Consider the following 13,299-nt stretch of genomic DNA (forward strand, 5'->3'; position numbering starts at 1 on the left):
GCCCTGCAAAGCCCCTGCCTCGCTTTCCCCCTTCTCATTCCTGGTCACTCAGCTTGCTCCCTGGATGTCATGCGCATGCCATCTGTATCTCCTAGTGCCACACCATCAATACGGTGCCAACAGATTTCCCCTCAGTGCCCGGTTTCAGCTCCAGGGGTGGGACAGGCTGAAATGTTGCCAAAACGCTGCTCCTGCAGGGATGGCCAAGAAGGGCAGCAAGAGGGCAACTCCCTGATGGAGTAACGGTTCGGTCCGTTCAATCCCAGCATCCTCTCAGGGTCTTGGCAGAAGGATCTTCCCCTCTCTCCACTTTCCCCACCCCCTATTTCCCTTGTAAAAGCTTCGCCTTTCCTTCCGGGTGCGCTTGCTGCCCATTCCTGGCATCTGGTTCCCTTTGGGGTGCGTCTGCTGGGATTGTGTTTTTCCTGCTTGTCTATCCAGGAGAGGAATCCAGGTTGTGGATGTTGTTAGTTGCAAAGGTGCATCCAACCCAGCACGACCCCCTGGACAACATTCCTCCCAGCCTTCCTTTCCCCCACAATCAGCCGGAGTCCACCTCAGCTCACACCAACTGCCCCAGTGAGTCCATCCAGCCCCCTCATCCTCTGCCGCCCCCTCTCCTTTTGCCCTCAAGGTGGAGGATAGTGATGTCTAAAAGCAGAATTGGAACTGTTTATCACTGATGTTCACTGTGTGACTTCTGGCCGGTCATTCACGCTCGGCCTATCCCACCTGGCAGGGTTGTTGTTGTGTTCAGGAAGATAATGGTGAGGAGAGGGCAGCAAAGAGCTTGCTTTCCTCATGCATGGAAAAGGTCAGGATAAAATGTGAGGTGATGCTGATTCTCGTAGTGACAATGATGGAAAGGAGGTTCATAGAAGCCCCCAGCAGAAAGTTCAGCAGAAAACACCTCCGAAAACAGGCACTGCACAGGTGGGCATCCAGGCTGCCCGGAAATGGCCTGCCCAATGTCATGTTTTCAGACTTCGTGCCACATCAAGGCAGCCGTGCAGAGATTGCAGGCCAGAAGTCTGGGTTCTGGTCTGGGCTGGCCCCGTGATGTGCAGAAATGGAGCCCCGACCCCTGGCAGCCAGCGTGGGTGCGGGGATGGGCTTGGTATGTGTAGGCATGAGGAACAGCTCGGGTCTCCTGCTCCCCACGTGCTCCTGACATGTTTCCCCTAGGTATACATTATGGAATCAGGAAGGTCTCCAGCTCAGGCTGCCCCTCTGCTCGGTCCTCTCTTGGGACCCATGTCAGAGCTGCCCATCCACGGTGGGGGTTTTACAGAGAGAGGAATCAGGGAGAGAATAGGCAGAGGGTAGGAATGACATGCAGCCTGTACCTGAGGGGAAAAGGAAGATAATTGGGAGGGGGAGCTTTGCTTGGGCAGCTGTGCTCCAAATGGCAATTCCTGCAATTAGTGGTGTTTAGGAATCCGGGTTTCACAGCCTGTGACAAAGGCCAGCTAGATATGCATGGGACCTCCCTGTTGCAAGCCTGAGGAGTTTCTTGGTGAGATCTCCCAGGAGAAACCGTGCTGCAGGGTTGAACCATCATGACCAGCACTGCAGGGAACAGGTACTCCCAACCACAGAGTTCCAGAACATGAGCAAAGTGTTTCCTGGGTTTAAGTCACATGCATAACCATAGGATTGATGATGGGGGTGGAAAAGACACACCTTGACAGAGTTTTATATGAGCCAAACCAGCCAGAGAACTTTGGAGTCAGCAGAAGAGTGGACACCAAGCAACCTTCCTGGGAGCCCCTTTCCGCACAGGATTAACTTTGCAACTAAATGAAGTGGCTGCTTCCGGCAAGCTGGCAGCTCAGTCTCTGAAAGGGCCGGATGCCTAATGCAAAGCTGGAGGAGGTGTATTGCCCGCTGGCCTTTCTGACTGCCCACATCAGTGGGCTGTGAAATGGGCTCTTCCGACAGCATCCATTTGGCTACTGTGAGGGTCTCCCTCCCCCTCTTATGGCACCATCCATCGAACTTGAATTTCGCTTTCTTTTCCGCCTGCCCTATCTCTTGACGTGCATGGATATGCATGGGATGAAAGCCTGGCCAAAACCAGAGCATCACGAGTTTGTTAATTTAGTTGGTTTCGTTGGTTGGTCTGTTGCTGTTGGTGTCAAACACACCCTGCTGCTTCCATGACTCCCTTGGTGAATTTTGGGACCTGATCAGAGGCATTTGGCAATCTGGCTAAAAGGGGACTGAATGTCTGAAACTCCAAGGGGGAAAGCAGCCACAGAGGTATCTGGGCAGGGGAATCTCTACACACACACACACGCACACGCACATACGCACCCCCCAGGCATTCCAACCATTCCATTGCGACACTGCAAGGACCAGTTGGCAGGCCCACGATTCAGAATTGGGCTCTGAGACCCAACCCAGATCCCAGGTCAGCAAGGGAAGGAAGCCATCCTGTCTCTGGACTGAGAAGACCGACTGCGCAACCCACTCAGGTCACAATGCCACAACCTGCCCCAAGCTCTCTGTCCTCCCCCAAGTGCACTCTGCCCACTGAAGTGTTATGATGCTCGAGGCTCATCTAGAAGGGTGAAGATGGAGAAGCAGGGGAAAGACCACGATGGAGGGGAGAAGACACTCACCTGAGCTCTCTCCGCTGCCTCTTCCAGACAGGCCTCTCCCCATTTCCTCAAGGCTGCCTATCCTCGCCTGTGTGTTTTTGTTTGGAAGGAGCCTGTTTACACAAAACACCTCCGTGGAAGCCCATCCCATATCCCAGGGTCCCAACCATGAGGAAGTGCTTCCTGACATCCTACCTGAAACCCAGTTCCTTGAGCTTTGCCCTACTGGACCGCATGCTTCCTTTACTGGAGGGGAGAAAAGCTCATGACCCTCTGCCATTTGACCCCCTTCACATGACTGCATGCTGCCAGAAGATCCCCCCGAGTCTCCTCTTCTGCAGCTTTGGAGGAAGAAGGGCAGCGCCTCCTCCTTCCCTGAAGAGCTGCGGGGCATTTAGGAAGTGCATAAAGGGCATCTATGAATGTGGACGGCCCACGAGCCCCGTCAGATGGAAGCAGTAAGATACTTGGATGCCCAGTGGGCTGCTACTTAGTCTTGATGCTGAGCTAAGCACGGCACAGAGGATGCTCTGCTAAAAGAAAGGCACTCTCTGCAGGCTCAGTGGAATCCACTGCAGAGTCGGACATTCATGGTTGGTTGACTGGATTGCAAGCCTATGTTTGCTGAGGAGGATTCAGTTCCAGTGGAAATGCAGCAGAACCCAAACTAGACACTGATAGTCAGGCATTTATTGTGTATTGTTCTGGAGAAAGGGGGAATAAATTCTTCCTTCTGTGAATATACTGGACCAATCCTTTCCAGTGCTGAAGTATGAAATTCCTGGTACTCTGCTATAAGAATATTTGCTGTTTTTTTAAAACAATGATGATTCTTTGTGGATTAAGCATCCATCCTCTAGGAAGCACAACTGGAAACTCATGGAGTACTGTGTCTGACCCATTCATGGATGACTGGTTTGATGTGGTAAAGGGGCTTGCGTAGAGCCACGAAGCTCCGAGCTGTGCCGTGCAGGGCCACCCAAGACAGACAGGTCACAGCAGAGAGCCCTGACAAAATGTGATCCACTAGAGAAGGAAATGGCTACCCACTCCAGAACCCTTTCCATTACAACCCCATGGACAGTACCAAAAGGAAAAAAAGATATGACGCCGGAAGATGAGCCTCTCAGTTCAGAAGGTGTCCAATTTGCTGCTGGAGAAGAGCAGAGGGCTAGTACTAGTAGAAACATAGAAATATAGAAACAGAGTGTGTCAGAAGGGGGCCTCCTGGGCCATCTAGTCTGACCTCCGGCACCAGCCAGCTCCGTTCACGACATGCCCACCATGTGGACGTCCAGCCTATCCTTGAATACCCACACCAATGGGGCCTCAACCAACTCCCGGGGAGGTCCATTCCACACCCTTGATGTCCTGACTGTCAGGAAGTGCGTCCTGGCATCCAGATGGAACCTGGGCTCCTTGAATGTTGCTCCGTTTGAGCGCATCCTGCCTTCCTCTGCAGGGGAGAACAGGCCTCCACCCATCTCCGTGTGACATCCCCTCACATACCTGTATGTCACCAATATATTCCTTCTGAGTCTCCTTTTCTCTAGGCTGCCTCATACGGCATCCCCTGCAAACCGGCCACCAACCTTTTGGCCCTATGCTGCACTGACTCCAACCTGGCTGTATCCTTTCTGTAATGAGGGGCCCAGAACTGAGCACAGTGCTCCAGTTGCAGGCGCGCTAGAGTTGTATAGAGTGGTAGTAATACCTCTCCTGATCTAGAAGCCACACTTCTGGCTATGCAACCAAGGGTGGCGTTCGCCCTCTTGACCAACGCATCACACGCCTGGCTCATGTTCAGCCTGCATTCAACCAGCACCCCGAGGTCCCTTTCACAAGTGCTGCTCTCCAGCCACTTGCCCCCTAACCTGTAGTTAAGACACCCATTCCTATGCCCCAAGTGCAAGACCTTGCACTTATCCACATTGAACGCCATCCTGTTGTCTCCTGCCCACTTCCATACTCCGTCCAGATCCTTTTGGATCTGGAGTAGCTGCTCCTCAGTTGTGGTCACTGCTCCAGTTAAATGTCATCTGCGAATTTGATCAGCAGAATGTTCACCACTTCTTCCATGTCATTGATGAAAAGATTACACAGGATCGGCCCCAGATCACTGGATCTCCTTCCTCCTTATTTAGTGGTCCCACAACTTGTCTCCCCTTCCTCTTCCTATTCACATGCTGAAAGACGCCCTTTTGTTGCTCTTGATATTCTTGGCTTCTCTCAGCTCGTAATCAGTCTTAGCCTTGCAAAGAATCCTTCTGCAAAGGGCCGCCTCCTCCTGGTATACAATTTTCTCTATTTCCCCCAGTACCCATTTCCTACGGAGGTTCCTCTTTCATCTAATCCCTCTAACCACCTCCTTTCGCATCCATGGTGGCACTCTTCTCCGCCTCCCCACCTTACTGACCAGAGTTATCGTCAAGGCTTGTGCCTCCAAAACCTCCCTTTTGAGTGCTATCCACCCCTCCTCAACTCGCTTACCTTCCAGTAACCCATCCCAGGAGACTTTCCCCAGTCTGGCCTTCAGTTGGCCATAGCTGGCCATCTTGAAGTCCCAGCTTCTAGTGCTCGACCTGCTGCCCGTCCTCAGTCCCCCGATCTCAAAGCAAAGGATGGAGTGATCACTCGCATCCAGAGCTCCCCTAATCTGTACTTCATCTATCAGCTCCTCCCTGTTGGTCAAGACCAAGTCAAGGATGTTCCCCCACTCATCGCCTCTCGGACCCTGTGTGTGAAAAAACCTCCCTCTATAGCTTCTAGGAATTGACGTGACTTGGCTGTCACCGCCGAGTGAGTCTCCCAACTAATATCCGGGAGATTGAAATCTCCCATAATTACTGTGTCTCTCCCCCGAGAAATCCTCAGAATTTGGCCTGTCAGGACATCTCCCAAGGTCTCAAGTTGACCTGGAGGGCGATAACATACCCCCACTGCCAGGTCTCTTTCCCTGCCAAAACCCCTAAGTTTCACCCAGACTGCCTCTGCCGAGTCCCCGCCTGTGCTGCATCCTATCTCACTGCATCCCATCCCTTCCCTGATGTATAAAGCCACCCCCCACCCCTCTTTCCCTTCCTGTCCTTTCCAAAAAGGTTCACATTCTATGTTCCCTTCTATGTTCACATTCCAGACTTGCCTTTCATCCCACCAGGTTTCTGTGATTCCCACCAGGTCAGGCCCTCCTCTTCCAGGGAGCGCTTCAAGCCCTTCCTGCTTGTTACCCATGCCTCTAGCATTGGTGTGCATGCACCTCAACTCCTTCCCACTGATTCCTTTCCTTGGAGTTTCCGTCCTCCTCCTTCCTCCCATCCTCCCTGATACCTGGCCCCTGCCTGTAGGAGTCCTGTCAGTCCCTGCAGTATCTCTAAAACCCTGCTCCCTGTGCCCTGATCCTTCCCCCACACTTGTCCCGTTCAGACACGAATCTTGAGGGCTGAACCCCCCCCCCCCCCCGGCTCACTTTAAAGTCTTCCAGACGAAGCTCGCTAGAGCATCTCCAAAGGACCTGTTTCCCGCCCTCGGGAGGTGCAACCCGTCCTGTGCCAGAAGCCCATTGGCAGGAAACCGAGTGCCGTGGTCGAGGAACCCACAGCGTTCCTTCTGGCACCGCACCCAAGCCAGTTGTTCACCTCGGAGGCCCTCCCGTCCCTTCCAGGCCCAAATCCCCAGACCGAGAAGATTGACGAGAAGGCCACTTGGGCCTTCAGCTCCATGAGTGTCTTCCCCAAGGCCTCAAAGTCCCTGGTGGTCCCAACCACCCCCTGCCTGGCCACGTCGTTTGTGCCCACATGTATCCCCAGGAGCGGCTGGTGACCCCGGAGCGAACAAAATGCTCCACTCTGTCCTTCACATGCCGGATGCGTGTGCCCGATGGGCAGCACACCTCCCTTGTCTCCAGGTCGGGGCGGCACACCGCCGGCTCAGTGCCCCTCAGCAGGGAGTCCCCAGCAACAATCACCTGCCCCCGTGCCTTCCTGGTGCTGGTGGGCGGCCGAGCCCTGGCCCTCACCTCTCCCGCAGAGGCCCCTTGCCATTGTGGCCCCAGGCTGGGGGTCCTGCTGGTCCCCCGAGGCCTCCTCAGCCCCAGGTGCCCCAAGCACAGAGCGCCTGCTTCCCGGCTCCGGACTGGGGCCAGGAGGAGGAGGAGGAGGAGGAGGCCGTGCTGGCCCCCCCGCCTGCGGGTGATGTGCCCCTGTGTCCCACCGGCCGCTCCTCCCATGGCCCCTCCCATGACCCTCTGTCCAGGGGGGGCTGCTCCCGGGGGGCCTGGAGGGCTCTCTCTGCCCTCAGGCCCCTCCCCTTCTCCTCTGCCAGGGCCCCCCGCTTGCACCGAGGGCAAGGGCCTCCCTGCCTCTCCAGCACCCGTGACTCCCCAGGGCCGTCTCCTGGCCTGCCCTGGCATCCCTTCGGGGCCTGGCCTGGGTCCCGCCCTGTCTGTCCTGCAGCTCCTCTCACTTGCCCAGCACTCCCAGGCAAATCCCCAGACTGGAATTGGAGGAAAAACACCAAAGCACAGCCCCAAAAAGCAAAACAAGGCAAACCAAAACAAAGGAAAAGCAAAGAAAAAGAATGCAATAACAACAACAACAACAACAACAACAACAATAATAATCCCCTCTACATCCAGGAAAGGGAGGACCCGGACACGGGACGAGGCCATACCAGCCCCCAGACCGGTGGCCCTGCCCCCTGCCCCCTCCCAGGCCGTCCGGCACCGTCCCCTCCCTCCACTGCTCCTGGCCCCCTGCCACCCTGCCAAGTCCCTGCCTTGCCTTCGCTGTCCCTTGGCCGTGAAGCCCTCTCGCCCAGCTGGTGTGTCTGCTGCTCTGCCAAGAGGCCAGGGCCACAGGGCAGGGGTATTTGAGTTATGCCCCTGCCACAAATTAGCCAGAAAGGCCCTCTGGCCAGGTGCCTATCAGGCTAAATGGCTATCTAGAGGACTACCCTGCTAGAAAAAAATCCATCTTTAGCCTCACTTGAACATTCGGAATGGGTCAGCAGATGGGAACTAGCAGATTGCAATCATGTGTTATGCCTCTTAAAAAGTGGCCATACAAAAACCAGGTCAGGGCATGTATTTGGATGCGAATGGAGATTTGGCAGCTAACCTGGACCTCGTGAATTGGCTGCGGTTTCCCAACAGAACTGCTGTAAATGTGAAGGTTGGCAGTCTGGAAAGACAAGGCTTGCCTAGCCCCAAATCCACCGTTCACCGAGACCCCAATGTGTGGCCCCAATGGAAAGATCAGGTGAAGAAAACCATCCCTGTCATTCCATTGTTTTCACTTCCCTTCCCTTTGCTAACATGCTGGCTCATCAGATGTTCAGCCATTTAAGACATTGATACAAAGCATGAGATGTAAAAGGGGACATTCCTTTGGAGAGATGTCCAGGTGCTCCAGTTTCACAGACTGGGGTTCAGAAATGGAACATGCTGAGATCCCAGGCCTCCTCACCAACCTCTCCAGCTCTGTCCCCCCATCCACAGAATCAGCACCCCAAGCCTTCTGCCCTGACGCTCCTTCCCTCTTGCTCAGCTCCTTCCCCAGGCCAGGTGCGTGGAGAGCTGCCGCCCGGGATTCTTCAAGGTGGCTCGGAAAGGAGAGCCCGTGTGCTGCAATGACTGCGCTCCGTGTGCGGAAGGGACCATCTCCGCTCGGGAAGGTGGGTGAGTGCAGAGGGAGAGGCACTGCCTGGAAAGGTCCGACCCTGAGATCAGCTTGCATTGCTCCTTGTCTTCTCGTTCTGTGGCCTCATCAGGAGAGTGGAATGAGGATTTCTCCTCTTCTAGGCTCTGTGATGAAGGAGGATGTCAGGAAGGGTTGATGGGCCCGGAGGATTATGTTAGGAATGGGTCCTGTGTTCCTTGGGGCATGGAACCGAGCCGGCTGTAGTACGTGGAGTCGGCTGGACCCGGGGATCAGACTAGATGGCCCAGGAGAGCACTTCTCCCTCACTCTCTTGCCATGCTTCTATGAGGAGGATCAAAATAGTCATGGGAATGTTGCAAGGGAGGATGTGTGGGTCCGAGACTCAGCTGCGCATGGTGGGCTGCAGCATAGCGTGACATGGATTGGGAATGGGGGGCTTTCATGGAATTCTAAACACCTGGGGGGTTTCCAGTTACGTTCTATGTCTTTCTAATGTTAAAAAACAAGGTATCAACCATATTCAAATGAATGTGCTTTCATTTGTGCTGAACCTGGATATTAATGATTATCTATATTCACTTCCCTTCAATCCAGCAATTTTACTTCAAGAAACTACAGGTGGTTTCTCTAATTCTCCTCCATTGCTCAGGGCTGTCTTCACAAGAACCCTTTCAGGTAAGCTGGGCTGAGAGCCTCAGCGTGGCTCACAGGCACCCATGGACTCTGTGGCTGATTCCACATGAGCATCAGGACCGCCTTTCCGAACTTGGTTTGCTCCCAGTCAGGAAAGGGCTGCCAGGTGTGGAATTTCTTGGCTGTGGAGGAGCTGATGCAGCCACTCAGTGGGGAGGGACATAGAAGACAGATCAGGCTGCTGCTACTGCTCCCATGTCAGTGTCCAGTTTTGGTCCTTCTCCAGCCACACCTCGCATGGGTGAGTGAAAGGGGTGGTTGAGCTGGGACTCAGTTCCTCAGGCTGCCTTGATTGTCCCTCTGCTCAACTCATGGAGGTGTGTCTGTTTCCACCAAGGGAAGGCTGCTTGCATGGCCTGACCTGTGAATGCTTGTTGGGGGCAGTCTTCATCTCCTTGACCTGGCACTGCACATGCAGCTTCTCCTTCCCCTGAGCATGCTTGCAAGAGCAAATCTGCAGCTGCAGGAAGCAGGGAAAGGGCTGTGTGCGATGCACAACCATGATGGGCAACACAGCAGTCCGGGAGGGACCATCCAAAATGAGTCACACTCTGCGGGGGAACAATTTCAACCATTCCTAATCTTCTCCCACTGAAGTCGCAGCACCAATGGTGGAAAATGCCGCTCTCCATGTGGGTTTGTGGTAGGGCTCTGGATGGTCCAGGGATCTTTCCCACAAGACTGAACAGCCTTTCCGGCCTTCCAGCCATAGGCGTGTCTCCTACGCTTCCTCCTGGGATTTTCACCCCGTGCAAGGGATGGAGTCCCTGCCAGGGTCCGACAGTTTCTGGTGCATGAATTCATTCATGATTGCAAGGAAAAATATATGGCCACACACCGCAGTTAACTTACCAATGTGGTTTCCAGGCTGTGGGCTGCCTTGACAATGCATTTGATGAACATTGCTGACTTTGGAGAACGAGGGGGCCCTTCAAGCCTCACTTGGCAGGAACACACTGTATGTTGGCTCTCACACCAGAGTCCTGCCCTTCCAGTACAGTTAAGAACAGTACTAATAATGAGACAGACAACAGTAATGAATAAAATGTACAGAGCAGAGACGGGAACAAAAGTCAACATGCAGTTTATCTTCCTTTCGACAGACGGAGAGCATTGCATGAGGTGTCCAGAAGACAAGCATCCAAACGAGGCCCGGGTTCGTTGCATCCCCAAAGTCATCACCTTCCTGTCCTATGAAGAATATTTGGGGTCCTTGCTCACTGGCATGGCCCTACTCTTCTTCATCGCCACAGCAGGCATACTGGGGATCTTCAGAAAATTCCAAGAGACTCCAGTAGTCAAGGCCAACAACCGAGACCTCTCCTACATTCTGCTTCTCTCCCTCCTGCTTTGCTTTTTGTCCTCTTTCCTCTTCATTGGCCAGCAAAGAAGCATCACCTGCCTCCTGCGACAAGCAGCCTTCAGCATCATCTTCTCAGTGGCCATCTCTTCCCTCCTGGCCAAAACCATCAATATGGTGCTGGCTTTCCTGGCCACCAAGCCAGGCAACAGGGCAAGGAACTGGCTGGGGAGGGCTTTGGCCAACTCCATTGTCATCTGCTGCTCCTGTGTCCAAGCGGTCCTCTCCACCATCTGGCTGGGGACTGCTCCCCCATTCCCTGATGCTGACAAGCACTCCCAAGATGCGCATATCATCCTGCAGTGCAACGAAGACTCTGTGGCCATGTTCTATGCTGCCCTCGGCTACATGGGCTTCCTGGCTGCCGTCTGCTTCACGGTGGCCTTCCTGGCCAGGAAGCTGCCTGGGGCCTTCAACGAGGCCAAGCTGATCACATTCAGCATGCTGGTCTTCTGCAGCGTCTGGGTGTCCTTCGTGCCCACCTACCTGAGCACCAGGGGCAAGTACATGGTGGCCGTCCTGGTCTTCTCCATCTTGGCCTCCAGTGCTGGGCTGCTGGGCTGCATCTTCCTGCCCAAGTGCTACATCATTCTGTGGAGGCCTGATCTGAATACCAGGGAGCATCTCATGATGAAAAGCAAAGCATAAAATCTGTTTGTTTTGATCATCAGGAGCGCAAAATTCCAACTTTTCTGAATAAGCCAGTGATCGATCCTGGGCATATGGAAAGTGTCAGATTGAAATAATTTGAACAAAAATGATCATTTGTACTTTTCATTTCTTGGGTTCAAGAAAAGCCCCATTTTATACCCAGGCAGGAATCATCCAAGACATCTTCACTGGTTAACAGCCTTTGCTCAGTTTTGTGTTTCGTCTGGTTTTGTTTCTATAAATAACTTCTGTTATCAATCCTCGATATTTTCAGTTCATACTTTGAAGCTTGGCAGACAAATAATGTTTTCCCAGAACTTGAACAGGAGCCACCAATGCCGCTTTGAAATTCCTCCAGCTCCTTTTCCAGGGTGTGCTTCTTGGGTATGGGAGGGTTCCTTGGAGGTGATCCGTCTGGCATTGCGGATCCTTTCCTTTGGCAGCCTGCTCTGGGCTGTCCCCCTGGCATGTGCTCACAAAGAGGCTTGGTTGCAAGAGCGCACCGGCCGAGGCCTCCTACCAGAGCTGCCGGAAGGCCCCCAGACTGCTTTTGAGAGCAGGAAGGAAAAGATGCGGAGCAGGGAACGTCTTTCTGCACATGAGGAAGAGTTGAAGAAGTCTGTCCCCAGGACTGTGAGCTCTGGCTTCTCTCGAAGTCAGCAGGGACACTGCAGGAGGGTGGAGGAAGCTGCGTTTGGAGAAGAAGTCCTGCCAGACTCCTCCTGTATGAACAACCTTGGCCTAGAATCCAGCTCGGACACCTTCTCTGAATGAAGCCACCCTGCTGGGGACGGCTGCTTCAGCCCCTGCCCGATGATTCCTGGGCCATGTGGGAAGCAACTGGCCCACTGAGCTCAGTGCAACATTTCCAGAATCCTTGCATATTTTGTAGGTCAGGGGTGCATGTACTTGGTGGTCCCCCTCCCTTTCACAGTTCACAATTGAACGGTGGCAGCAGCCAAAAATTGAACCCAGGGGGAGAACATGGGGCATGCAGAGGGGGCAGAAAGGGGGGGAGAATATTGGGCACTGCATTTTGTATTTATGCCACAGGTATTCTCTGCCTTTTCTCCTCTTCCAAAGACCAAAAGTTGCTTACAGGTTTCCTCCTTTCCATTTACCCTGTGAGGGAGGTGAGTTCAGAGGGAGTGATGGGCCAAGCATCTGCCAGGAGCTTTGAGGATGGGGAGAGATTGGAACTGGCACTCCTGGGCCTTCCGCTTGGCACTCACCCCACCAGGCCCCCTGCATCCCAGAAGACACTCCAGTCTCCCTCTGGTCTTCCCCGCCACAGTTCAGCCCTTGAGCTTGGGGGAATTTCATTCTTTGCTTGTTCAGCATTACAGAAAGCAGGCCGGGTGTCTCTGTTCCATGACTACCTGGAAGCATCACAGGTGAAGCTTCACTTTTCCCTCAATCCAGGAACAGTCTCGGGATTCAGCACACCAGACACCCAAGCTGGGGGAAAAGAGCCGTGCATCGAAGGAATAAAAATACAGCTGGGGGGTTCCTGAGCATCCAGGCTGAAAGGGTGAATGAGGGTGAAAGAGGGGAAGGGATGGGAAGGGCAACTTAACAGCAGCAACAGCTAAGTGCATGTGGCCTGTCAGAAACATGTGTTTCTCAGGGCTGATCAGTCCGTAGGGCAGGATGGAGGAGTCCCCAATCCCATCCTCAGCTCTCTAGAGAGAGCTTCGAGCTCTCAGGGGCTTTTCTGCAATATGCAAATCTAAGAGGTGCATCATGAGTCTCCAGGCACATGGGGATGCCCCCTTTGATGCAGTGAGAAAATGAGGCAACACAAAACAAAGACCCCAGCACTAGAAACAAAGTATTCAGCCTGTCATCAAATCATCCCCATTGAGCCAACAGTGTAAACCCTGGCACCCAGGACAAGTCATGATATGGTCACTGGGGCAGTGTGTGTGTTTGTGTGGGCAGGGGGAGCACAGGTAATTGAGACAGGCTTTGGACACTGGTCTGGTTTCTTCCTGCCCACTCAAGAGACTGCTGTTGGAGGTCCCCCTGGCCAGGCATAGAAGACACAGGGATCAGAAAATCAAGCTCCCATGCAGGGCCCATCATGATCCATGTGCCTCCCTTGTTGCCAAACTGTGCTTGATCTGAATATGAACCTCTGGCAAGCAGTAAATTCCCACCAACAATCAGGTCTCCTGGCCAGTAATACTCTTCTGGCCTCATGAACTGAGAAACAGACCTTCCCTTTGGATGGAGTCTTCCTGGGACAGGGATGGCAGGACAGACCTTTCCCTTACAGTTACTGCTGGCAAGAGAAGAAACTTCTGTTTCCCTCTGACTCTGCAGAGGCTCAGCA

Source organism: Varanus komodoensis, unplaced genomic scaffold (genome assembly GCF_004798865.1).
Source record: "Varanus komodoensis strain SLA01 unplaced genomic scaffold, ASM479886v1 scaffold266, whole genome shotgun sequence".
Classification (NCBI taxonomy): domain Eukaryota; kingdom Metazoa; phylum Chordata; class Lepidosauria; order Squamata; family Varanidae; genus Varanus; species Varanus komodoensis.